Source organism: Felis catus, chromosome C1 (genome assembly GCF_018350175.1).
Source record: "Felis catus isolate Fca126 chromosome C1, F.catus_Fca126_mat1.0, whole genome shotgun sequence".
NCBI lineage: Eukaryota > Metazoa > Chordata > Mammalia > Carnivora > Felidae > Felis > Felis catus.
Genome location: NC_058375.1, coordinates 118479148 through 118506031, shown reverse-complemented (window position 1 = coordinate 118506031; position 26884 = coordinate 118479148). Strand labels below are relative to the sequence as shown.

Here is a 26884-nt window from a genome sequence, read left to right as displayed (position 1 = left end):
GGCAGGCTGCAGGGGGATGTGCCCAAGTCAGCAGGCTACCGTTGAGCTGGAAGAAAACCCATGGAGCTAGCAGCCAATGGGTGACTTGGAACAATGAAGGATGGGATTGGGGTCTCCTAGGGGCTCCTGGGGAGGGGACTGACTCTCAGTAACTTACTCACAGCCCTAGCCACTGTTAGTCTCTCCTAGCGAGAGTGTAGGAGTGGGGTGCGGGTGGGGAGGTGAGGGCATGTGTATAAAGAACCAGCATGAAAACAGGAGCTGGGCGCAATCGCTGCTTATATGCTAGGCACTTTACATGTGCCAGTAGCTAGTCCCACCACTGGGGTACCAGTAAGGAAACTGAGGCTCATACAAGTCAAATAGTAATGGTCAAGGTCAGTGTGAGACTGTTGAATAAGCTAACTAAAAGTCTGCTTAGGATATTTACAATGTAGGAATATATGAAAACTTTTTTCAACAACTGTCAATTTGAGGGGCACATGAGTGGCCCGGTGGGTTAAGCATCTGACTTCGGCTCAGGTCATGATCTCATCGCTCATGAGTTCAAGCCCCCCACTGGGCTCTCTGCTGTCAGCACAGAGCCCACTTTGGATCCTCCGTCCCTCCCCCCAACGCCGTCCCTTTTCCCTTGTACTCTCTCTCAAAACTAAATAAACGTTTAAAAAATTGTCAATTTGAATTGTCTAAGAATGCATCAAAGTAATCATTGTTGGAAAAATCAGAACTTTGTTGGACTTCCTTACAATTATTTTTATGTCCTAAAGAGAGCAGAAGGGGGAGGGTGGAAAAATGGCTTTCTCCCCATTTTCCTCTCCTTTTTAGGGGCATGGGGAGAGGAGGAGAGCTTTTCTAGAAGGCTTCAGCAAATTTTCTCCAGCATCTTTTTGGCTAGGACAGAGTCACACACATACCCTAGAACAGTTACTGGCAAAAGGAACCAGAACTGCATTAATTGTCTTAGAATAATCACAACTTATACTATGGGGCTGGGCAAATGGCCACACCATAGAATTGGGTTCCGTCAGCAAGAAGGGGACAAAGGCGGTTGAGTATGCAATCAGTGGAGCTATCACAAGACTTCAGGATGCTCTGGGATCACTGGGGAGCTTGTGAAGCATGAACAATTCATGTACCAAATGGCTGCCTTGAGTTAGGGTTTATCAACTATCACTTTTAAAAAGGGAGTGTTAATGGACCCTTGTGAAGACTTGAATCCCACGACATAGTATTGTTAGTACCGTGTTCTAACGAAAGCTTCCCCTGCACCACGGCCTATCTTTATTTCTCTCACTTTCCTTAATCAACTAAACTCCTTGTGACCCGTCTTCACTCTGTCTACTTCCCACTCCCTCTCCAACTCATTGTCATCTGCCTTCCACCCCCGTCTCTTCCTTGAGATTGTCAGTCAACGGTCATGAATGAATATTCAACTCCCAATCCCTGACACACTTTCCCACCCACAGCTTACTCAACTCGTGGCACATGGCACAGTTAACCCTTCTGACAGCCTCGACAAGCTCTCCTCCTCTGAGGCCTGGGACCCTACCCAGTCCTTCTCGCCCTGACTGGTCTACTACGGGGGCATATTCCCAAATGTTGGGGCTCACCCCATAGCATTCTTTCCTTTCCTCCTCTTCTTTCTCCTGACACTGTCCTTAGGACACGCACTACCATATCCAATATCTAACTCCAGTGCAGGCTGAAGACTTGAGCTTGCAGACCTTAAGTTTAACTGACTGGATGGTTCTACCTAGAATCTCATAAGTACCTCAAGTTCAATTTCATTTAAACTGGAGTCACCATCATATCTTTCAAACTGACTCCTTTTTATCTTGCACTCCTGATCTTGGTGACTGGCACAATGACCCATCCAGCCACTTGGCCAACCAGAAACCTGGATCCCACCTGGATCAGATGATAAATGATCAGGTGCTCTTGTTTCTACTTAGTGAATATCTCTAAGTATCTCTGTTCTTTTTTATATCCACAATTTCCACCTTGATCTAACCATAGCCCTCTGGGTTATCACGCGGGTCTAAAGCTTATTTCCCCACCTTTATGCCTACCCTACCCCCAGTCTAGTTTCTACTGTTGATACTTGCTCAGAGAGGAGCTGGAGGTACAAATTCAGCAAGGAGTGCGTCTAATAGGCATGGCTCATAGTAAGGGTCTAGTCACTGCTAACAGCTCCTACTCATGGAGCAGCCCGACTCTGCCATTTTTACCATTATGCAACCCTACCTCTTCATGATTGGAGACCACTTAGTTATTTTTTTCAAATGCTGTGGAATCACATAGAGCTGATTTATTTAGTTTTTACTTATTTTTCTATTTTTGAGAGAGAGTGCAAGCAGGAAAGGGGCAGAGAGAGATGGGGACAGAGGATCCGAAGCAGGCTGTGTGCTGACAGCAGAGAGCCTCATCTGGGGCTCAAACCCACGAACTGTGAGATCATGACCTGAGTCCAAGTCGGATACTTAACCAATGGAGCCACCCAGACTCCCCGTTTGGAGACCACTTAAATTAATCCATTGGCTCTTGCTATACGCTCTGGAATTCCTAATAAGCGTGTTATAAATTATCTGAGGAAGAACACACAAATCTAAGGGCTAATTTTTAGAATGTTAGCATAAAGCCAATGGGATGTTCTCAACTACAAAGAACTTCTCAATAATTTGAAAGCTTTTTCTCCTCTGGATTGAATAACTAATTCATTTGATGTCATCGACACCAAAATAATTCAGACCTAAGTTAAAATCTATTATTCTGTAAATAAAGTCATTTGGAAATTGCCTCAAAGAGACTTTGACATTTTCGCTCTTTTCAAAACTGTCATTTCACATTCTATGTTTTGCAAGAGGTTTAAAACAAGAGCACTTGTGCCTTCCCATTTGGGTAAACTTGACCTTGAGCTGGAGCAAAGTGCCCCACACTCACAGTATTTACCTAGTTTTTCTTGGGTTGGATTTTAGCCAAACCTTCAACAGAGGTGCTCCAGAATGACTTTAATGCTTTATCACAGGAACTGGAGTATGTGCCCTAGGCCAATACAAACAGGTGTCCTAGTGCTTGGCTTCAACTCTATGAACACTTAACAGTTCTAACCCTTGTAAAGAGAGGGAGAATGTTGGCTTCGGCTTTTAGATCAACCACTTCTCCACTGGTCCACAAAGTCTTTTGGAGCAGGTGCTGTATCGTATTCATCCCTGCAAACGCAGATCCTAGCATGGTGCTGGGCACAGAGACAGCACTCCATCAAGCCAAACACTTAATCCTGCTGCCAGGGTTAGAGGTCCTAGTTTATCTCCTGCCTCAACTGGGACTGGTTCAGAACAGGGGTTGGCGTAGCAGAGTACTAACAAGGGACAGATAGCATCCTACCATATAAGAACCTGAGTGGTAGAGATGAAATTAGATGGGGGTTGACAGTATTTGAGAAACAGTCAAGTTGTTGGAAAAACATATAGCTTCCCAAAATGACTAAGCTGAAGGACTGGAAATTCAATGTGTAGGTGCTGACATGGTTGTTTAAAGAGGAAAGATATGTTTTACAGTAACCACGCACAGAGCTTATACCAACACATGCTGCCCCTCCCTATAAGCCAAATGAAGGTACATTCTAATTCTCTCCTCTTTTGGTTGATGTTTGTCCTACTTTTTTCCCACTAAGACTAGATCTGTGATTCTTCTTTCCTACCGAAACGTATAAAACATCCACATGTGGAAAGATTCTGATATGTATGATTCCAAATATTGCAAGCCCCAAACAGAAGCAAGGCACAGCCTTGGAAAAATTCTCAGTTGACTGCCACAATTAAATCAGGGATATCGTAAAACATAAAAACAAACAAACAAATAAATAAGCAAGCAAGCTTGGGCCAAAGTCCCAATTGTAGAAGCAAGGAAAACGGGCAGTTGAAGGGAGATCACCTGCGGGGGGGGGGGGGGGGGGGGGGATGGGGGTGGGAGTAGCTCCTCCCCACTCCAGTCACTTGGCAATTGCCTGTTTGGACATTGGACAGGGCCTTAAAATAACCTACTCTCCGTCAGACATAGCTGATGTCGTGTCTACATAGGGAGCATTACCATTAATTGATAGCACCATGTGCCAGGCACTAGGCCGAATGCTTTGTATGCATCACCCCTTTTCATGTTCACTATTCTGTAGGGGTCCACAATCCTCTTGGAGCTTGAGTGATTTGCCCAAGTACACACAACAGATACGTCTGCCCTATCCAAAGCCCAGCTTCCTTCCACAGAACCAGTATTTCCCAGACTGGACGAGGGCTCGGCATTGTCAGGAAAGCCCTGCTCATTAGCTACGGCGTGGGGGAGAGCGTAGGCCTCCAGACTTTTGAAGACTTTTGCAGACCACCATGGCAGGCACTCAAGAACTGTTGCTGCCGTTTGCAGACCCTGTTCATCTCAAGGAGGACAGTTTGTCCCACGGTGAGTGCAGTGCTCAGAAAAGGAGGTCCAGAACACGGGTTAATATGGGGCCACGAGGCATGTGCTGTTCTGACAGTTGTCTGAACAAAGACTTGATCCAGGAAAGAGAAATAAAAACCTGCTTCAACCGGAGCAACTGGTCTAGATCTCGGAGCTGGTGGGGGGCGGGGAGGGGCTCGCAGTGGAGACTGGTGGGGCCACAAGGAGATTTGATGAATACCAGGAGGGTTGGGAGAAGGCACCAAGGAGCAGGTGTGGGGGGAATGTTGTCTGATGGTTTAGGTAACTGTCTTTGAATGCCAGGCACATTCAAAAATATAGAGCCCCCCCTTTTTCATTTATTCATTTTGAGAGAGAAAGAACACGCACAGATGCGTGAGTAGGGAGGTCCAGAGAGAGAGGGGGAGAGAGAGATCCCGAGCAGGCTTTACGCTCAGCATGGAGCCAGACACAGAGCTCGATCTCGCAAACCATGAGATCATGACCTGACCCAAAATGAGGTCAGGCACCCAACCGACTGAGCCACCCAAACACCCCAAGATAAAGAGCCCGTTTTATAGGGACTGCTGGCGTCCTCCCAAAGCGAGTGGCAGCTCTTCAAGGTATCGCTGCTGGAAGGAGACTTGGCGGAACGCACATTAAACTGATGACGGTACTCAAGTCTTGAGAGATGAGACGGGGAAGGCCAAAACTTGGGCCTGGTCAACAATGGAGATGTATGCCTTACACGCACCATAGTTTTTGTTGTTGTTGTTGTTTGTTCTTTGTTTTTTAAACAAGGACCATATATTATTTAAACACTGGTGTAACCAGAGTGCAATGAATAAAAAACGGACCACGCGTGTGAGTCGTTTGTCAAGTGTGACACAGCGTGTAAATATACTTGACAGATAAAGGGAAGCGCAGGAGAGAGAGTGGTCCTGAAGCCCGTGTTACAGGCAATCTGTGATTCTCCACAGTGGCAGATGCCATTATGCAACTTCCGGTTCCCATTCTCTCCTTCTCCCTCAGTATGAGAATGGAAGGAGCCCCGCATTTTAGCTGGGAACATGGCAGCCGTGGAATAAAGACCCCATTTCCCAGGATCCCTTGCATCTAGGTGTGGCCACAAAACTAAGTGATGAAGGACTGTGTGCCAACTTCAGGAAACCTCCTTCAAATGGCAGGTAACTGGCTTTGCCCCCTTTTCTTTGTCTCTTTCTTCAATGGCTACCTGAAATATGGATATGTTGGAGTTCTAGTGAACAACTTAGACCATAAAGATGAGAGCCACATCTTCGGGACCGCCAGCCAGGGAGCTGGAAAGAGCCTGCATCCCTGAGGACCTAATGGACCTGGGCTACCACGTCACCCCAGGACTGCCAGACTCCCTTCCATCTTTCACAGGAGGGGCACATGAGCCCCTTCTTGTATAAGCCGCTATAGTTTGATTTTTCTGTCAAGCGTATCCCTTTAATTTCTCCCTTTTAGGTCCAAGTTCACCCTCCTGAGGGCCTACTGCGTGCCAGACATCCTACTGAATACTCTCACATGTCAGTGCCACTTAACCCTCTCAAACCTATCTCCCTCCTATAGATTCTAGGTTAAATTCAGAAGAAACCTAAGCCAACATCTCCATCAGTGGTTTCAAATATTTTTTACAATATTTACTTATATTTATTTTTTTTTAATTTTTTTTTCAATGTTTTTTATTTATTTTTGGGACAGAGAGAGACAGAGCATGAATGGGGGAGGGGCAGAGAGAGAGGGAGACACAGAATCGGAAACAGGCTCCAGGCTCCGAGCCATCAGCCCAGAGCCTGACACGGGGCTCGAACCCACGGACCGCGAGGTCGTGACCTCGCTGAAGTCGGACGCTTAACCGACTGCGCCACCCAGGCGCCTCACTTATATTTATTTTTCAGAGAAAGAGAGAGCGTGTATGGTGCGTGTGTGCTCGCAAGGGAGGGGCAAAGAGTGAGAGAGAGAATCCCAAGCAGGCCCTGCACTGTCAACACAGAGCATCATGCATGTCTCAAACTCCTGAACCATGAGATCATGCCCTCAGCCGAAATCAAGAGTCAGACACTTAACTGAAGGATCCACCCAGGCGCCCCTCAAATATTTTTAGAGCAGCAGCAATTTACTCCTTCCTTCCTCCCCCACTACCAAACAACAATCATACACATTATCTCAAAAAAAAAAAAAAAACAGACAAATAACCAACAGCAAACCTGGGGACGCCTTCCCAAAACCTACAACTCTACACTGAGCATAATATTGTGCAGATACTATACTCTCTATCCACATGTTGCTGATAATCCAGAGGGGGCCAGTGACAAGTTACATGACAATTGCAATGTGGTGTTAAAGTGACTACAAGAGCGATAGATCACATGGACCATGGAAGCACAGAGAGAGACCATCTCGGTCTCTCTTGGTTTTTGTTGTTGTTGTTGTTGTTGTTGTTATTTCTGCTTCCTCTCTGCCAGTGTATTAGGTCTCTTAGGAGACCCTCTGCTAAGCCAAGGGGGCTGAAGCTGAGTCATTGTCTCAGTTGTTCCGCTTTGTGAGCCCCCTAAGTGTCTTTCAGACCAGGTATTTATTAGTGGTCTGTTGTTAATGACCATGGTAAGCTATCTAAGCTGAGTTTGTATTAATCTTTAGAGATTCATAGTTACAAAGAAGTGAAAACCTCAGAATAAAATATGAGGCTCTTTGGTCCATGTTGGATTTTCAGGAAGCTAATTGGTCCCTCTTGAACTGTTCTGTGTGTGCTTTTCTCTGATTTTCCAGCTATTATGCTGAGCACCACCTCAGATTCAGCTGCCTGTTAAGTGGGACAAGGAGGACTCTCATTAGCATGACAAGGAACCTGCATGAACTCTAGGCTTTAACCAGTACTACAGGGGCCAGCCCAGATATGGGGTAGATTTGGTGATGGGGAGGAGACTGATAAGGACCAGAGCTTAGGGACATCTCAGAACAGGCAGCCCTGGAAATGGAAACTCTATTAAAAAAAATTTTTTTAACGTTTATTTATTTTTTAGAGAGAGAGAGAGAGAGCGAGAGATCATGAGCAGGGGAGGGACAGAGAGGAAGACACAGAATCTGAAGCAGATTCCAGGCTCTGAACTGTCAGCACAGAGCCCAACGCGGGGCTCAAACTCACAAACTGCGAGATCATGACCTGAGCCAAAGTTGGACGCTAAACTGACGTAGCCACCCAGGCGCCCCTGGAAATGGAAGCTTTAGATACTCTTTGAAAGAGGAGCTGGCCTGGTCCACATGGTCTGGTGTTGGGGACCTTGAAGGAAAGCAGGGAGCAGGAGAGGAATATAGGGTCAGAGGGGTGGACAGAGGTGATTCACTGACACTCAATAGGTATACTATAAGTATCTCCTGAAGAAAAGGAAGAGTGGAGGGAGATAGGGCAAGAAAGAAGGAGGAGGAAGAAGGGAGAAGGAAAGAAGGGAAGAAAGGAAGAAAGGAAGGAAGGAAGAGATTGCTAAGACCAAGTAATAGGCAGCCAAAAAGGAGTTGAGAGTCAGGGGTTGCTTCAATAAAATACACAAAACAAGAACATACATGCAGGGACACTGGGGTAATGCTTCAGCCGACAGAAAAATACACAGACACACACACACAGGCACACACATACAGACACACATACATATACAGACATATGCATACACATATATATGATAGCCAGCCTCCAACACGGTCCCCAATCCTTGTCCGTTGGTGTATATACCCTTATGTTGTTCCCTCCTACACCAAACAGAGCTGATCTGGGCAACCAATAGGATACTGCCCAAAGACTTGGCCATAAAAATCGTGGAGGCTTCTGCATTTCTGTCTCTGAGATCACTCATTCTAGGGGAAGACAGCTCTCTTGACTTGTCATGAAGACACTGGAGAGTTTTACACGGCGAGGAACTGAGGCCTCCTGTCAACAGTTCATGCCGGCCGGCCAGCCATGTGAACAAGCCAGCTTGGAAATAGATCCTCCTGCCCCACCAAGCCTTCAGCTTCAGATGACAGCAGCTTACTCTCAGATGCCTGACCCATGGAAGCTGTGAGATAATGTTTATTGTTTTATGTCAAGCAACAATAGAGAACTAATACAAACTAAACACATAATTTCCACATATGTATCTTTTTAAAAATGATTATTCTATTTATTTTGAGAGAGAGAGAGACAGAGAGGGTGTGCTGTGTGAAAGCTGGGGGGAGGGGTAGAACGTGAGGGAGAAAGAGAATCCCAAGGAGGCTCTCTGCTGTCAATGCAGAGCCTGATGTGGGGCTTGATCTATGAACCGTGAGATCATGACCTGAGCCGAAATCAAGAGTCAGACACTTAACCAGGTGCACCTCCATATATATATATCCTATACACAAAATATATCGCTTTCCATAGTATCAAGATAATATATATTTATTGGAAAAATGTTAGTAAATATAAATTAGTCAGTTGAAATCAGCACAATTCCACCTGTCCCCCCTAGAGATGGTAATGCTATGTTTTAAGCACAATATGTGTGTTCATTGATTTAATGCCGGCAACAAATCTTATGAGGTAAGTGATGCTCTAATCCCCATTCTAACGGATGGGGAAATACAGGGAGTGAAAGTAAACTTGCCTAAGCAAAATGTGAAGGAGACAGAATTTGTCTTTCTTCTATGCATCTATTTCTTTTAATTAACAGGCTTTGTTTTCTAGAGCAGTTTTAGGCTTACAGAAAAATACAGTATATCCAATGAAAACATAGTATGTTCAATGGGTTTTGACAAATGTATACTGACACATATCCAGCATTACAATATCATAAAGAATAGCTTCCTTGGCCCTACTACGCCTCTGTGCTCCATCCGTTCATCCTTCCTGATGCACATCATTCTTAGGCAGAGCTCATACTACGTATATTAATTTTGTACCCTGTTTTTTTTTCTTTTTTTAAGTGTTTATTTAGTTTTGAGAGAGAGAGAGAGCATGAGCAAGGGAGGGGCAGAGAGAGAGAGGGAGACAGATAATCTGAAGCAGGCTCCACGCTGCCAGCAGCAAGCCCTATGTGGGGCTCGAACTTATGACCTGGGAGATCACGACTTGAGCCAAAGTTGGACGCTCAACTGACTGAGCCACCCAGGCCCCCCTGCAATCCTGTTTTTTTCAATTAATATTACATAAGAAGCATTTTTCCATGTCAGTAAAACTTATTTATAAACACATTTTGTTTATAAGCACAATTTTTAATGCTTGGATAATATTCTATGGGTGCATGGATGAACTGTAACCTATCCCCTGTTGTTGGGCATGAAGCCCGGTTTTTTTAAGTCTTGGGATGGGGGTGAGGGATTCTTGAAACTCAACCCAGCATCCTTAATATAAGGGTGCATTTATCCAAGGATGTGTGTGAACTTCCTCAAGTAGGTACAACAGCTGTGATTTTTAACATTCTCTGTTAGAAACTTGGAAACTCTTGACTCTGTGAGTTATTTCTAGGCTGTGGGTACACTTGTTCTTCCTCCCCGACCTGTGTTCTCCCCAACCCCCAACTCCCAACGTGGCTTTTAGAATGACTTTTCCTCGGTTCTCCAAAAATGAATCATTGCAAATAGAAAATGCTCACAAACTTTTCTTCACACCCTACTTCCTGCATCAGACGCAGGCTGATACTACTGATGTCTTTCCAGAGGCCCACTCAAGGCAGATGATACCCTCTGAGACTGATTTGTCAAATGGTCTGTATTACTTTTGCCCATTTCCAAATTCCCTCATTTAATTTTAAATTTGATTTTAACAGACTATAGGCTCCTATTAATCTTTATGGCTCATCACAACTTTCAAATGTCTCTAATTGCCAATTCCCCTTACATGTGGTTTTCTTCTTCCTAGAGTGTCTCTTTTACACACCAGGGGACACCTACATCTGTATTTAAGGAAGATACACAGACCTGCTTGGACTGGTCCATTAGTTAGACCGCCATTAAAAAAAAGAGATGATGCACAAAAATTTAAGCCTCAAGTTTAAAGCTTGCTGTCCTCTCTCTCTCTCTCTCTCTTTCTCTCTTAAGTCTGATACCCACATAGGAAGGAGAGTATTCTAGATTGTGTGATTTTGATGATCCTCAGAACAGCTACTGGTACTAGAAGAATCTAAAGAAGTTAAGAACTAGAATGGTACACTGGATTGGTAATTATAGGCTTTCATTTTTTTTTAATTTTTAAAAAATATTTTATTTTAATTTTGAGAGAGAGAGAGGGAAGGGAAGAGATAGAGGGAGACACAGAATCCAGAGCAGGCTCCAGGCTCTGAGCTGTTGGCATAGAGCCTGACGCAGGGCTTGAACTCACAAACTGCGAGGTCACGACCTAAGCCAAGTTGGACACTTAACCGACCGAGCCACCCAGGCGTCCCTAGGATTTTGTAACTGACTGATTTTGATCAGAGAAACATTGTTTGTCTCACTCACAGTGGGTAGTTGCCTTCATTTCTGAGTTCAGCCTAAAGAGAGTTGAAGAGAAGGAAGCATGACCTCATTTTGGGTTTAATATATTACTGGATGTTGAGATCGAAGGAAAAAAAAAGTATAACTTGCCGAATTCCTATAAGAACAGTATAGATGGTTTTTCCAATGAAACTTATCAGACCATTAAGAACATGCTGTGTTATTTATCAAACATTCCATAAAAGATTATGGTACATAATAAATCCAATCCAGGGCCTTGCTGCCCTTACTAGAAATTCATACAAACTTAGGTGACTAGTAATGAGTGCTAAGAAAACCATTTGTTACCTTCCATTAGAGGTTTTGCTTTGTCACCAGCAAAAGTTTATATCCAAGATAAAAAATTGGAATCATTGTCGGGGTGCTGGGTGGCTCATTTGGTTAAGTGTCTGACTTTTGATCTTGGCTCAGGTCATGATCTCACGGTTGGTGAGATTGAGCCCCACATGGGGCTCTCCACTGACAGCTCAGAGCCTGCTTGGGGTTCTTTCTCTCCCTCTCTCTCTGCCCCTCCCCGACTCGTTCTTTCCCTCTCTCTCTCTCTCAAAATAAATAAATACACTTAAAAAAAACTTCTGGAATCGGGGCGCCTGGCTTGGTCAGTTAAGTGCCCGACTTCAGCCCAGGTCATGATCTCACAGCTTGTGAGTTCGAGCCCCAAGTCAGGCTCTGCGCTGACAGCTCAGAGCCTGGAACCTGCTTCGGATTCTGTGTTTCCCTCTCTCTGTTCCTCCCTTGCTCACACTCTGTCTCTCTGTCTCTCTCAAAAATAAACATTAAAAAAATTTTTAAAAATTTGTGGAATCATTATTTAAACTGATTAAATATATAATGATTATACATAAGTTTCTAGTACTTGACATCCAGACTATTACAACACACTTCTGAATTTTCTTCCCTTGCATCTGAGGCATAGGATAGACTCCCTTCAACACCAAAGTTCTCCACGGCTGTGATTATTGATCAAGGATGGGGCCTGGGAAAGCTGGGGGTGACTTATCAGAATTGGGTGGGGGGAAGGGAGGGGTGAGTGTCAGTACTGACTCATGGGGCAGTATTGTCACTGTTTTAATTGGTCTTCCAGATTCAGTCTTTGCCCAATCCTAATCTCTCCTTCCTCAGAAGCATGAAATTAATTTTTCCCAAATTGCTGATTACATCATCACACTCCTTACACTCTTTTATCATCTGCCACTCAATGTTCATACTCTCCAGCTTGACTTTCAAGAAACAATTTCCCCACCCCTCCCCATTGCCAAGGCTTTAATAAGATTTGAAGTTAATCCTTTATCCTATTGCCCCTTGCCATAATACCATCCTCTGAGAATGGAACTAGAAAATTAGTTTATTTCACCAACCATTTTTGGGGGGGAGGGGTCTTTACTGTGTGTGGATTTGGGGGATCCAGAAATAAATGAAAGCCAAGATCGATGTTCTAAGGAGCTTAAAAATCAACTGGGGAAAAGAGAGGAGCTGGCCCACTGCAACGTCATGGGCTATGTGCTTTCCTGGGGACACAAAGAGTTGAGCCCTGGGTGAGGGGAAGATCAAGGAAGGCTTCTCAGAGGAGTCAGCCTGAGAGCTGAAATCTAAAAGGCGAGTAGGAGTTTGGCAAAGAAAGGAAAGGCAGAGCATGATAGACAGAAGGGAAACACTGCACATAATAAGACGAGAAGGAGTAATTGCCTTATGATAGACGAGTCATCTGTGGGTAAAACGTGCTGGAGATAGTTAATAAATATATCACCGATGAAAACCAGGGATTATGCAAGTCCAATCAAGGTGTCTCAGAAGTGGTGTAAAAACCAGAGAAAGTAGGAACTTAATCCGGCCTATTGAACCTGCCTGCTGGAGGTGGTGACGGATGGAGGGCACATCCTAGCAGTGTGAGAGGCTGTCAAGAGTCTGTCCGTGTTTATTAAGCATTGTCCAAGGGAGAGATGCATCATGGAGTGGGCATGAATATTGTGTCACCAGAAAGGAGTGCTCTGTTGTAGGGAGAGATCCTCATTCTCTGTTTCCCAAATAATTTTCTTATGCTTGAGGACCTTCATACTGGGAAGAGGGTATTCTTAGAGCACACATCAGTGTCTGGTCCCTGGAAGGTATATTTCCTTTAAAAAGAGTAACTTTTGCTTTATAATCAGTTTCTTTTCTTTTTTTTAATTTTTTTTAACGTTTATTTATTATTGAGAGAGAAAGAGCATGAGCATGAGAGGGGCAGAGAGAGGGAGACACAGAATCCGAAGCAGGCTCCAGGCTCTGAGCTGTCAGCGCAGAGCCTGAGGTGGGACTCAAACTCACAAACTGTGAGATCATGACCTGAGCCCAAGTCGGACGCTCAACCGACTGAGCCACCCAGGCGCCCTTTTATAATCAGTTTCTAAAAAATTTTGAGCATACGGACAGCACTAAGTGCCCCATCATGTGGGTGTTCTGATAAGGGTAAAGTTGGCTCTTCAAAGCTGAGCATAAGGCCCTCAGGCCTGGTGGCCCTACAGGGCTCTGATGCCTTGGGGGCTCTGAGGAGTCAGTGGGCCTCCTCCTCAAAAGCAATAAGTATGACCTGCGTGTCCTGCTACAGTCGTATGTTTTGCATGTCTGCTGTCTTGTCCTTACCTCCACCCTCATCTAGAATACAACCTAGAACGGTAGGAGTCAAGTGCTACCCTGAAGACGGTTTGTCACCAGTTCATAGTAAGATAAATACAAAAATGCGATTAAGTAGGTAGAACCTTTTAGAGAAATTTAAGAGAAATTAATTTCTATTGGAATCTAACAAAAAAGATTGGCACTTGTATTCTATTATTATGTGTTCGTTTTCCCATTTACTTTCTAGAAATTTATTTTTATTTATATTTTGCAAAAATATTCAGCCATGACAGATTGGTTCTTCACCCTAGGCAGTTTGAGAAGCGCTAATGGGGGCACCTGGGTGGCTCTGTCAGTTAAGCGTGTCAGACTCTTGATTTAGGCACAGGTCATGATCTCACGGTTCCCGAGATTGAGCCCCGTGTGGGGCTGTGCTGACATTGTGGAGCATGCTTGGGATTCTCTCTGTCCCTCTCTGACCCTCCCCTGTTGGTGCCCTCTGTCTCTCAAAATAAATAAATATTTTAAAAAAGTGTGGATGGAGATGGCAGAGATCCCTGTTTTGCATGGATGCTGTATTACCTTTGGTGCCTGTCCAAATGGGAGCTGTGGGTCTCAACCCTACTGCACAGTAGAATCACCTGGGCAGCTGAAAAAAATCTTTATCTATATCCACATCTGTAAGAGGACGCTGGGCTCCACTCTGACCAATTAAGTGAGAATAGAGTGGGATCAGAGTGGGGCAAAGTCTTCTGTACTTTTTTTTTTTTAATTTCTCTTAACGTTTACTTATTTTTGAGAGATAGAGTGCAAGCGGGGGAGGGGCAGAGACTGAAGGAGACACAGAATCTAAAGCAAGCTCCAGGCTCCCAGCTGTCAGCACAGAGCCCAATGCAGGGCTTGAACCCACAAACCGTGAGATCATGACCTGAGCCGAAGTCAGACGCTTAAACGGTGGAGCCTCAGGTGCCCCAACTCCTCTGTATTTATTAAAAACTTCCTTAGTGCTTCTAATGTGAGGCCAGGGAGGAGAATCCTTAATGTGGGTGGTAACCAATCAATGACCACAGGTTGAATGAATGACCAAGACATGTCAGCCAGTCAACAGCACATCTAAAAATGCTGTGCCAGGTGCATGCTACAAAGGCATTAAGATTAATCAAGATTTTCTAATCTGTTGTTAAAGCTCCTATGGATAAAGCCAACACATAAAAAAAGAGTATAGACCATTAAAACCGCAGTATTCATCTACAAATAAAGGAACATTTATACATTATGTGGGGATGAGCCCATCTTTTCCTTTTTCTTTTCTCCTTCTTCTTCTTCTCCTTCTTCCTCTTCTTCTTCTTCCTCTTCCTCTTCTTCTTCCTCTTCTTCTTCTTCTTCTTCTTCTTCTTCTTCTTCTTCTTTTTTATACATACAGCACATCCAATAATATTCCTCCTGATGGGAGATTCCTCAGGCTAGTTCCTCCCATTTGGTCACAGAAGCCACTAGATGTCACTCAAGGTCCCTCAGGCTTCCCTCTCGAGGCTCTGCCCAGCCTTCAATTCTCCACAAGATCATTTCATCTCCAAATCTTGTCTCTGCAGTCCACGCTCCCAGTGGAAGCCAGGCAAAACCTAAGGCACAATGTGTCTAGTCATCTGGTCTCCTTTCACTGATCTCCCTAGCCTCCTGGGTCCATCTCATCCCTTCCTTTATTGGAGAATAACAACTGAGGGCTGATTATAGACCAGACATTACCAAACCAGACCAGTCTGTGAGGAAATAATGGTGAGCCATGGTTCCTGCCCTCATGGAGTTTAATCTATGAAAGCACTTCTATGAATTTGTACTGTTTTATTTACTTCTTAATTCTCCCGCAGACCAGAGGCACTCAAACTTTTTGGCCACACACCTAAAGGAAGAAAGACATCTTACATCACAACCTACATACACACAAAACACACAAACATGCAACTAAAGTTAAAGTTTCACAGTACTGTGTTTACTTTCACTTTGTGTGGTGCGCTCTACTTTCTAGCCTAATTCATTTCCTTTTTTCAAGATTCTAGTTATGGTCTACCACCCTGATTTCTCAACTCATTTATAAGTCACAACCCAAGAATGAAAAACACTTGCCTTGAGGGCACGGGCCACCTCTTACCTATATTCTAGATGCCTAACAAATAGTAGGTGAGCAATACATGATTGTTGTTTTTTTTATGAATGAAAATTATGAGAACAAATTTGCATTAGTATTTAAGTTAAGAAAACAAATAAAAATAAATCAAGAAAACTTAGATACAGGTTAAGTGCCTTATATGGATAATGTCCAAAGAATGTACTTATATATACAGATTATATTCACATATAACTACAAATAATATTTTTTCTGACAATATACAAATTATACACTAAGCACACCATATGTACTGTCAATGTAATTTAATATTGTGGTTATAATCTAAGATTCATGTATTTTATTTTATTTTATTTATTTTTAAGATTTTATTTTATTTTTTTAAATTTTTAAAAAAAAATTTTTTTTTCAACGTTTATTTATTTTTGGGACAGAGAGAGACAGAGCATGAACGGGGGAGGGGCAGAGAGAGAGAGGGAGACACAGAATCGGAAACAGGCTCCAGGCTCTGAGCCATCAGCGCAGAGCCTGACGCAGGGCTCAAACTCCCGGACCGGGAGATCGTGACCTGGCTGAAGTCGGACGCTAACCGACTGCGCCACCCAGGCGCCCCTAAGATTTTATTTTTAAGTAATCTCTATACCCAATGTGGGGGATCAAACTTACAACCTGGAGATCGAGAGTTGCACGCTCCACTGACTGAGCCAGCCAGGTGCCCCTGGCTCACGTATTTTGTATTCACATAGTTAAAAACATGTTCATCTTGGAAAAAGAAGTCATGAGGTGAAATTAACTTTTTTTTTCAGGTATTAAAACTGATTAGAGATTCTAATGGCTAAAAAGCGTGGCATTAGAGACCATGGCATGATGTGATGTGTTTTGGGGTCTGGGAGGGAATGGTCAAGAAAAAATTCTTGGGGCACCCGGGTGCCTCAGTCAGTTAAGCTTCTGACTTCGGCTCAGGTCATGATCTCACAGTTCCTGGGTTTGAGCCCTGTGTCGGGCTCTGTGCTGACAGCTCAGAGCTTGGAGCCTGCTTTGGATTCTGTGTCTCCCTCTCTCTCTGCTGCTCTCCTGCTCATGCTCTGTCTCTCTCAAAAATAAATAAACATTAAAAAAATTTTTTTAATTAAAAAAAAGAATTCTTGAGACGTTTTTGGTGCAAAGAGTGGTTTTATTAAAGCACGGGGACAGTACCTGTGGGCAGAAATAGCTGCCCTGGGGTTGTGAGGAGTGAGAGGAGTGACTGTATATACTTTTAAGTTGGGAGGGGGTGAGGGATAGTTTAAGTCTCTAAGGAGTTTGGAAGCAAGGTTGTGAGGACTTTGAGGGGCTGGCTGTTGTTAGGAAAAGGTCATTTACTACTGTCTAGTAAAACATTAGTCACGAGTCCCTTCAGATGTATAACAGTGGGCCATATGATTGGAGGATGATTGCTAACATATATCTTGGGGGGCAGGTAGAGATAAAAGAAGTTTCCAAAGGAATTTCTATATGTTAAAGAAGATTTACAGGATCCTGGAGATCCGGCCAATGTCAGGTTAAGGTTGCCTTTTGCCCTTAGCAAAGTATTAATATTGAGGCAGCTGAGCTCCTTGAAGAAGGTCACTCTATCTCAGTACTTGTAGGCGGGCTGCAAGTTGTAAGGAAATTTAATTTTTTCTACATTTCTTTTGCTTTTGTTCTCCACATCATGGCAGCACGCAGGATAGTGGCCTCCAAAGATGTTCACACCATCTGCACAGAATGATAATGTGAATACGGTAGCTTGCATAGCAAAAGGGACTTTGGAGATGTGGTTAAACTAAGGATCTTGAAATGGGGAGGTGATCCTGGACTGTGTGGATGTGTCCAGTGTAATCACAAGGGTCCTCATCCAAGGGGGGGTACAGGTGTCATGGAAGACGCAGGGATGAGGAGACAGAGATGTGAAGATGTGAGCTGATGTGGGTCTGAAGATGGAGGGAGGGGCCATGAGCCAAGGAGCGCTTCAGCCTCAAGGAGCTGGAAAAGACAAGAGATTTCTCCTCCAGAAATAACATAGTCTATCGATCCATCTTGGACTTCATATGCCCAGAAGTGTGACATAATAAGTGTGTGTTGTTGTAAGCCGCCAAAGTTGTGGTAATTTGTTAATGGAGTCTTCAGGAAGATTGCTATTGGGACAAGTGGATAGCTATGAAAAAAAATGAAGCGGGATCCCTATTTCTTTCCACTAGCATTATTTCCAGAGGGTCATAGATTTAAGTATTTTAAAAAAGAGGAAAAACAACCATAAGTATTAGAAGAAAATACGTTTTTGTTTTTGTATTGATGAAAATACAAAACCCAGAAACAATAACAGGTTGAAAACAGCAACTCACGCGCAGTTGGTGGGTGCAACTTGGCAACATTTATCAAAATTAAGCATGCCCATACACTTCAACCCAGCAATTGCATTTCTGTCTTAAAGAAATACTTTGGGGCACCTGGGTGGCTCGGTTGATTAAGCATCTGACTCTGGATTTTGGCTCAGGTCATGATCTCAAGTTTCATGGGGTCAAACCCCATGTCAGGATCTGCATTGACAACACAGACCCTGCTTGGGATTCTCCTCCCCCTTCCTCTGCCCCTCTCCTGTTCTCTCTCTCAAAATAAATAAACAAATTTTATTTTTATTTATTTATTTAAATGTTTATTTTTGAAAGAGAGAGCACAAGTTGGGGAGGGGCAGAGAGAGAGAGGGAGACACAAAATCTGAAGCAGGCTCCAAGCTGTCAGTGCAGAGCCCGACGCAGGGCTGGAACCCAAGAACCATGAAATCATGGCCTGGGCCAAAGTTGGATGCTTAACCGACTGAGCCACCCAGGCACCCCTAAATAAACTTAAAAAAATAAAATAAAGGAATACTTTGTGGGGCTCTGGGGTGGCTCAGTCGGTTGGGCAGCCTACTCTGCTCAGGTCATGATCTCACAGTTCATGAGTTCGAGCCCCACATTGGGCTCTGTGCTGACAGTTCAGAGCCCAGAGCCTACTTCAGATTCTGTGTCTCATGCTGTCTCTTCCCCAGCCCAACTCAAACTCTGTCTCTCTGTCTCTGTCTCTGTCTCTGTCTCTCTCAAAAGTAAATTAACATTAAAAAAATACTTTGTTATATGTACAAAGGTTTCTTGTACATGAAATGAACGTGTTCTTTATAGCATTGTATGCAATAGCAAAGAACTGGAAATGACCTAACTGCCCATTTATTAGACAAGATTAAATACACTATGGCGCAGCCTTTAGAGTGACATATATGTATATGTTTTATTAGGTACATTTATAAGTGAAATATTGTATGTATAGCATAATCCCTTATACGTAGGGGGAAAGATATACATTTAGCTTACAGATGTGGAGAAAATTCTAGGAGTATACACAAGAAACTGTTAGTAGTACTTACCTTTAGAGAGTGCGAAAGCAGGAGGAAGTCTTGGATTTTTTAAAGTTTTACATTTTTCTATATAGTTCTTGATCCCAGGGATTGTCAGCATGGTTCTTCTGCTGCTTTAGAAAGGAAAGAAGGAAGGAAGAAAGAATTGCTAGCAAGTGAAGAGGAGAAGGTCATTTTGACAGAGTGACCAAATCTGGGCCAACTGCTTCAGAGATACATGCTATCTAATTTTCAAAAATAAGTTTTTTTTAAAAGCATATTTAAACCAGCTCCGTGATTAAAAGAAGCCCAAGGCACAGAATTCTGAACTTGTTGGAAAAATATATGATGCCTCCTTAAAGGTTTAAACTCTATAAATTGTTTTGTTTCAGTTTGTTATTCCTCTTTTTTTTTTTTGAAAGAGGGGGCAGAGGGAGAGGGAGAAAGAGAATCTTAAGCAGGCTCCACACCCAGTGCAGGGTGGGGGGCCAACTCAGGGCTCCATCTCATGACTGCGAGATCATGACCTGAGTCGAAATTAAGAGTCAGACCCTTAACTGACTGAGCCACCCAGGCGCCCCACTTTAAGTTATTCCTGAAGATTCCAGAGAGGTAAAAAGACGGAATTCCCCCTTTGTCCCTTCGTTATCAGTCGAAGGCAGGTAGATAGAAATCCAATTAAAAATTTTTTTTTAATATTTTTTTATTTTTTGAGACAGAGAGAGAGAGAGAGAGTGTGTGAGTGGGAGAGAGGCAGAGAGACAGTGGAGGACAGAGCATCCGAAGCAGGCTCTCGGCTCTGTGCCGACAGCAGCAAGTCTGACGCGGGGCTTGAACCCACAAACCGTGAGATCACGACCTGAGTAGAAGTCGGATGCTCAACAGACTGAGCCCCTAGATATCCAATTAAGGTCACATGTCAGAAAGCAGGTATTTGAAAGCTTGTATACCTTGTATGTTCCACTTCATCAGCTTAGGCAACAAAATCAAGTCACTTCAAGTCATGTGTTCTTTAATGTTAAAATTCACAGTCAATACCCTGAGGTCTACCTAGCAAGCCTAGTCCAGATTTCCCTTGGGGTTCTCCTTCCTAGATATCTCCACTGACCTAAGTAAGGATCACTTATTTCTTCCAAAGGGATCCTCCCAGGTTGCTGATGGCAGGGTGGCTGAGCCACAGCGCCCAGTCCTTGTGTCCTTCATTCTCTGTTGCCTTATGGCTGCCAGAGGTCATTGCCACGGTCCAGGCACATGGCTTGGCTGCACAAGCTAGAACAAATGCCCATTCCTTCTTGGCTGTGGCTACCCAGGGTTAGAAGAGGTCCTAACGTCAACTACACAGTGCAAAAAGGCCAATCCTCCCCTGCCAACACCCTTCAAGTGTGGACACAACACTTGCTCTCACTCTCCCAAAGCACAGCCAAGGGCAGGCTGCAGACAAGGAAAAAAAAAAAAAAAATCACAGTCAATAGCAGTGCCTGCCAATATCTAGCAATGTTTGGGGCCACTCTGAAATGCAAAGAAAGATCTTGCTAACTCTCAAATGTAAAATTAAATCACTTAAATTATGTTTCTTAATCATGGATAAACATAAGATTAGGTATAAAGTCCTTATTCTCACAGCTGTGAGCTTTTTTACACCTATAAACTAAACAATTTTGCAAATTAAATCAACAAAATTAAAAATTCAATTAATATCATGCATGTAGTGTAGTAGATGATGTTGTTTTGCTGAAATTAAAGTGTCCCTTGTGATGAGAAAATGGAACTTACTGCTATGGCATGGGTTTTTATTTTTATTTATTTATTTATTTTTCAGCATTTATTTATTTTTGGGACAGAGAAAGACATAGCATGAACGGGGGAGGGGCAGAGAGAGAGGGAGACACAGAATCGGAAACAGGCTCCAGGCTCCGAGCCATCAGCCCAGAGCCCGACGCGGGGCTCGAACTCACGGACCGTGAGATCGTGACCTGGCTGAAGTCGGACGCTTAACCGACTGCGCCACCCAGGCGCCCCTGGCATGGGTTTTTAAAGGCATGCTTATAATCAACTGAATTATCCCTATATTCTTCTCTGTTTGAATTTTTGTGAAACTTTTGTATGTTGTGCCATGAGGATGCTTGATCTTCACTTAGGCAGAATGTTGTCATCTCCGCAAGAAGTACTCTACTTTTTGGTTTGTTTATTTATTTATTTTGAGAGATCACCAGCAGGCGGGGGGGGGGGGGGGGGGGGGGAGGGGAGGGGGCGGGGGAAGCAGAGAGAGAGAAACAGAATCCAAGCAGGCTCTGTGCTGTTGGCACAGAGCCCAATGTAGGGCTTAAACCCACGAACAGTGAGATCATGACCTGAGTTGAAACCAAGAGTCAAGCACTTATCCGACTGAGCCACCCAGGCGCCCCAAGAAGTACTCTACTTTTTTCTCATTTGCCCAAGAAAATTAAAGTTACAGTTCTTGGTGTCAAATATGAAATCAGGTGGCAGTGTTTGGTTACAAAGCGGTCATCAAAATGATCTAGAATAGGCATATATTAATTTTTAGAGATTGTAATTTAAAGATGAGCAAAAATTTACATATTTTTGTAGAGAATTTATAGTATGTATGATTTCATTTATATGACATGTCCAGAGTAGGCAAACCTATACAGGCAGAAAGTAGATTAGTGGTTGTCAGGGGCTGGTAGAGGAGGGAGTGAAGAGTGGCTGCTAATGGGTATGAGAGGTTTTTGGGGGTGATGATGTTGCGGAAGTAGATAGTGGTGATGGTTGCACAACTCTACAAATATACTACAAAGCACTAAACTGTACACTTTATTATTATTATTTTTTAAGTGTTCATTTAGTTTTCACACACACACACACACACACACACACACACACACACACACGTGCGGGGGAGGGGCTGTCAGCACAGAGCCCCACACCGGGCTCAAACCCATGAACCGCGAGACCATGACCTGAGCCCAAGTCGGACGCCTAACCCACTGAGCCACCCAGGTGCTCCTGTACACTTTAAAAGGATGAATGTTATGGTATGTGAATTATATATCAATTCTTAAAAATGTTTATTTTTGAGAAAGAGAGGGAGAGAGAGAGAGTGCACATGTGCAGGGGAGGGGCAGAGAGAGAAGGAGACAGAGAACCCTAAGCAGGTTCTGCACTGACAGCAGAGAGATGCAGGGCTCGAACCCGCAAACCGTGAGATCATAATCTGAGCTGAAGTCAGATGCTTAACTGACTAAGCCACCCAAGTGCCCCATATATATCAAGTTTTTTTTTGTTTTGTTTTAAAATTTTTTTTAATGTTTATTTTTGAGACAGAGAGAGACAGAGCATGAACGAGGGAGGGTCAGAGAGAGGGAGACACAGAATCTGAAACAGGCTCCAGGCTCTGAGCTGTCAGCACAGAGCCTGACGCGGGGCTCGAACTCACGGACCGCGAGATCATGACCTGAGCCGAAGTCGGCCGCTTAACCGACTGAGCCACCCAGGCGCCCCTATATCAAGTTTTTAAAGAATGACTTCATAATTTTCCCAAAGAACAGTAGATGGATATGAGTGTTACATTTGTTTATCTAAAGGTCTCATTCTATGGAGGTTCCCAAAACAAAAAAAATGTCTCCTTCAACCCCTCCAACGTGGAGACTCCAGCTGTATTTATATTACAAGTTTGATACGAAGATGATTGCCCTCAATGGGTTATCAGGTAGTAGTGGCGATAAGGCCCACACAAGCATAAGTATCCTATTAAAAACAGAAGGTTGGGGCGCCTGGGTGGCTCAGTCGGTTAAGCGTCCGACTTCGGCTCAGGTCACCATCTCGCGGTCCGTGAGTTCGAGCCCCGCATTGGGCTCTGTGCTGACAGCTCAGAGCCTGGAGCCTGTTTCAGATTCTGTGTCTCCCTCTCTCTCTGACCCTCCCCCGTTCATGCTCTATCTTTCTCTGTCTCAAAAATAAATAAACGTTAAAAAAAAATTAAAAAAAAAAAAAAACCAGAAGGGAGGTATAAACCAAGAACTACAAATGTCAAAGGAGGAAGGAATTCTTACTTCTGGTGGAAGTCCCACATGACCTTAGGTCGGAAGGATGACTGGATGTTGATAGGTGGAGATGAAGTGAAGAGCATTTTAGTAGGGGGAATAGTATGAACAAAGGCATGGAAAAAGGAGAGCTAGAGGCAGGAAAGCATATTTGGGGGAGGATGAATGAACACTTGCTGGAACTAAGCTCTGGGAAGGACAGTCAGTAGAAGAGGTAAAGCAGGAAAAATACGGACTGACAAGCTGTCTTTTTAAAATGGGAAAACTGAGCAGGCATGCGAAGGAGAAGAGAGTCAATAGAAATCGCTGTCTTTCACAGATCTGTATAAATTTACAAGATTTCATCTTGTAAAAACCTGTCCTGATTAATAAAGAGGCATTTTGTTGGCTTGGAGACAAAGCGCTGCTTGAAAGAACGCTTGTGTGACCTCGGCTCTGGTGGGGTACTGAAGCTAAGAGCAAGGAAGAGCAAGAAGGCACCAGGCTACAGGAAAGGACAGGGACAAAAATGATTGCAAAAAGAAAGTGCGACGGTCCCCAAATCCCCCCTGTCATCATTTCAGCTGAAATCACCCAGCCCATAGGCATCTGTCTTATCACAAATAAGTTTGTACCATCAGTAAAATATGAAAGCACGTGGCTAAAACCCCTGGTGTGATAACACCAAATTCATATGTGTTATCATGATGAATTAATTCAATTTTTAAAAGCACACCGCTCCTGGCACACAGAAGGCACCCAGACGTTTGTTTCGTAAAAGAACATTGTTTGTTCTTTGTTTTAGAGTCTATATTTAGGAGAGGAAATGATTCAAAACTACATCCTAAAACCTGTATCCTCTATCAGCACTGAAGTTGGGACATTTGGGGCCCAGAGGTCCGGTTTTCCCCTTTAAAACTTAGGTTTCTGCTCCTCGGCCGGTCCCTTAGGTCAGTAGGTCCAGCAGGGGTCGCAGTTCAAGTAACCAATCGCTGCTGGGGCATGGGGCGGGGCCACAGCGCCCCGCCCCCTCCTCCCAGCCCTCCCTCCCCAACCTACCCAGGTCCGGCCTCCTTCGCACCTGCGTGTCCCCCCGCTCGCGCGCGGGTGCAACCTCTCCGGTCGGCTCTAGCTGGGAGGGTTTTTGGCCTCCCCTCTCGCGAGATCGCCTCCAGTTGCGGCCGCCGCCGCTCCCGGCCGCTGAGTGGCGGCGTCTGCGCAGCCGCCATGTTCGGTTGCTATGCTGTGGCCTGGGAGACGGGGTGTGCTTGAGGGAGGAGGAGGAGACGGAGGAGGAGGAGGAGGAGGAGGAAGAGGAGGAGGAGAAGGAGGGGGGAGGTTGAGCTCCTCTTGCACTCTCACACACAAACGCTGCCCCGGATTACCCGCCCGTTCACACCGCGCTGCGCGCTTTTCCGCTCCTCGCGGCCCCCCCACATTGTTCTCTCAGGACTCCTGGGTCCCCGGGGGCTGAATTCCGGGCCTGAGTCGGGGACAGGAGAGACTTGGCTTTGGCCGAAGGGTCCGAGGTTTGGGGCCAGGCCCCCCGCCCCGGGGCTCCCCTCCCCCACGGCACTTTGGGGGTGTGTGGATTATCTCATCCCCGCAGGGAGGTGGGAGAGCGCGCCGGCCGCCCGCCTCCCTCCCGCCTCCCCGGCGGCGCCGGCCCGCTGCAGCCCCGCAGTATGAGGTGGTGCTGGCGGCTCGGGGCCGTGGCGCGGCCGCTGCGGCGGCGGCTGCTGGGGGGGCGCTGAGGGAGCCCCCGGGAGCCGCGCGGCGGACGCGCTTCGCCCCGGCGCGCCCGGGCCTCGAGGCTTTTCTTCTCCAGCCGAGAGGACGCGGCTGTGCACCGAAGGTAAGAGGCTCTGGGGTTCCGGCCGGCGTCTCGGCCCTGCGAGGCGCGCGAGGCTGTTACCTGGGTGTGGGAGGCGAGCCAGGTAGGGCAAGCCGGAGGCACTAGGTTGATTTCAGAGAAGGGGAAAAATGATGCTTGTACCCCCGCCCCCCTTTCTTCTCGGGACCTCTGCTCCCGCAGCTCCTGGGGTTAGTGTTGGAATCTGTTACGGGTGAGCGAAGGGAGAAGGGAGAAGGGGATGGAATCGGTGCGGAGATGGAATGTTCCACAGTACCTAAACTCTAGGTAAGGTTTTGGAATCTTCTGAGTTTTCCATCGTTGGTAGGCTTCCTTTTTGGTTTTGTTTCTGTTTTTTAATGGGCTCATGTGAGTGCTTCTTGCTTCTGCTGCATGGGCAAACTGTCTCTACCGTTGAAGTTTTAAGCTTCTTGTGATTCTACCGGTATATACTTGTGTTTAGGAATCTGTAGTTGGGCCAAAAAAAAAAAAGTTGAGATGTAGCTAAGTAGACGATACCGATGCATTTCCCAAGGTTTCCTTAGGATGGAACAGTGTACGGTTGCAAAGATACATGTATCGGTGTTTCTGCGAAATTTGAAATGGGAGGCTTTTATGTGTAGGGTTACCTTATATTGTGACACCAGTACAGACAACGAATTGTAGGCTTTTCAAGCGCTTGTTCGGGGGAACCTGTATATCTGCAGTGTACTAACTGCTTTTAAATCAGAGTTGGAGTAATATTAGGTTTATGTGACCAGATCGTGGGTCTAGCTGAAACAGTACAGCTTAAAACGTGTTTATGGGGGCGGGGGGGAGGGGGAACCTAACCCAAAAGCCAACATATCCGACTTATAAAAGATGATTTAAGGGAAAAGATCATGGAACAGTTAAAGCCCAGATTTTTTACCCTAATTTTTGAACCTTAACGTGTCAAAGAAAAAAAAATTATTTTTCATTTTTTTTAAGGGAGGAGGAACTGACCTTAAAATAAATGATTGCTCAGTCCAAGGTGTGCTTGCTTACTGGAGTAGAGCTAGATGTATCAGTTAGATCTTGAATTTGATGAATATAAATTCAACCTATAGATTTTTTTCAAAAAAGATTTTTCATAAGCAGAAGTTTGTGTATTGTATAGAAAGAACTTCTTTACTGACTCATAATAAAAGAGTGCGGTCTTTCGTCGATCCCACCATTTTTTTGTCAGAATAAATTTATGCTCCAGTTACCACAAAGCTGTTTTTATGTCTCTGTTTTGTTTGTTTGTTTGTTTGTTTTTAATGACACACATATCTTTGTTACCGTTTTTCACTGAAACGTGTGTGGTCCCATATTCTCATGTTCTTGAGTGGTTTGGTTTGTAAGAAGAAAATCATAGTCTCTTAGTACATGGAGATATTTATGATTTAGCTAATCTGTTTTAAACATTTGGCCAGGAGCTAAACACAAGGAGCCATGACTATTTTGTCGTATTTATTAATGTTGAGTAAGCTACAGTTTATTAAGTCGGAAAATCACACGTTCTTCAAAAGTAGTAATGGAGAGGATGTAACTTTCTTATTGCCTGCTTTCTAACCTGCTTAGCTTCTGGGCTGTGGGTATAGAGTTGTTTCATACTTGGTTTTTTATGTTCTAACTGAGTATCTTTTAAAATGTCCCTACTAACTTTGTTACTTCAAATTTGTGACACCCAATTTCTAATTTAGGCTAGGCATAAAACCAGCATTGATTGAACACACTTGCTAAAAATACTTTCTGGGTCAGATGTACTTAGAATGCAGCCTCAGGAAAATTCGTTTGACCTATTCTAATGTGACCAACGTACACTTCATTATTATTGAAGGACTTTAAAAAATTACAGACTGTCACAAATTAGGTTTCATCGGTCCAGGCATAGAAGCCTAACTGTTTTCAATGTATAAAGTACTTTATGTAGGATAGTAATAAAGACTTTTTTCATC

At 44.4% G+C, this 26884-nt stretch overlaps 1 protein-coding gene across 12 annotated transcripts in view; it reads left to right on the top strand.

Annotated features, from left to right (window-relative positions):
* Positions 1–24436: 24436 nt before the first annotated feature.
* The window catches only part of PTPN4 (protein tyrosine phosphatase non-receptor type 4), a 226082-nt gene continuing 223634 nt past the window's right edge, over positions 24437–26884 (top strand). For 3 of the 12 annotated variants that reach the window (XM_045033661.1, XM_045033655.1, XM_045033653.1), the window contains exon 1: positions 24439–24926. The gene's annotated coding sequence lies outside the window, so the exon portion shown is untranslated. Of the gene's footprint in view, positions 24927–26884 lie in introns of all 12 variants that reach the window. The other 9 variants (XM_045033652.1, XM_045033654.1, XM_045033657.1 and 6 more) reach the window with 5 other exon arrangements.